The sequence below is a fragment of the Aptenodytes forsteri genome, unplaced genomic scaffold, assembly GCF_000699145.1.
Source record: "Aptenodytes forsteri isolate BGI_AS27 unplaced genomic scaffold, ASM69914v1 Scaffold634, whole genome shotgun sequence".
Lineage (NCBI taxonomy): Eukaryota > Metazoa > Chordata > Aves > Sphenisciformes > Spheniscidae > Aptenodytes > Aptenodytes forsteri.
Genome location: NW_008793943.1, coordinates 70149 through 70842, shown reverse-complemented (window position 1 = coordinate 70842; position 694 = coordinate 70149).

The window sequence follows — 694 nt, the reverse complement described above, 5'->3', positions numbered from 1 at the left end:
CGCCGGCTGTCCCCTCCTAACAGCCGCGTCATCAAACGCTGTGGGTTTTTTTTTTTTCCCCCCAGGACCGGGAAAACACCGATATCGGGGAGAGATTTTCACCGATAAGGAATATCCAAGGAGGAAAGCTTGAGGATGAGGAAATGCCGGCGCACGGTAGGAAAATGCGGCGGCCTCAACCCTAGCCGAACCCCTCCCATGCCTCAGTTTCCCCTGGCTGCGCCACGCACCCCGCCGCAGCGGTGACAAACCGAAGCCAAGAAGGAAAAGGGGAGAGGAAAAAAAGAAAAAGCCTTAAAACCAGGAAAAACAACTCTTTAGGGCGGCTCCTCCCGGCCGCGCCCGGGCTCCCCCCGAGTGCCGGGGGAGCGCCGGGAATTCCCGGGTGGAGATCGCGGCACAGGCATTCGGGGTGGGATGAGGGCACAGGTCGCTCCTCTTTCCCCGTGGCGTGGTCGGAGTCCGCTCCGGCTCTCCGGGCAACTCCTTGAAATACGGATTTAAAACCCCACGAATCCCTGTTTGCACTGAAAAATCCTCCCTGAAAAAAAAATATCCCGGAGCAGGATCCGGCCTCCCTCCCCGAAAGCACGCCGTCTATTTCAGGGATCTGTCGGCTAATTTAAGCCGGGGGCGGTCAGAAACCTCGCAGCTGGGGGCTAAAATTAAGAGGTGGCTGCGGGGAACCGGGGAG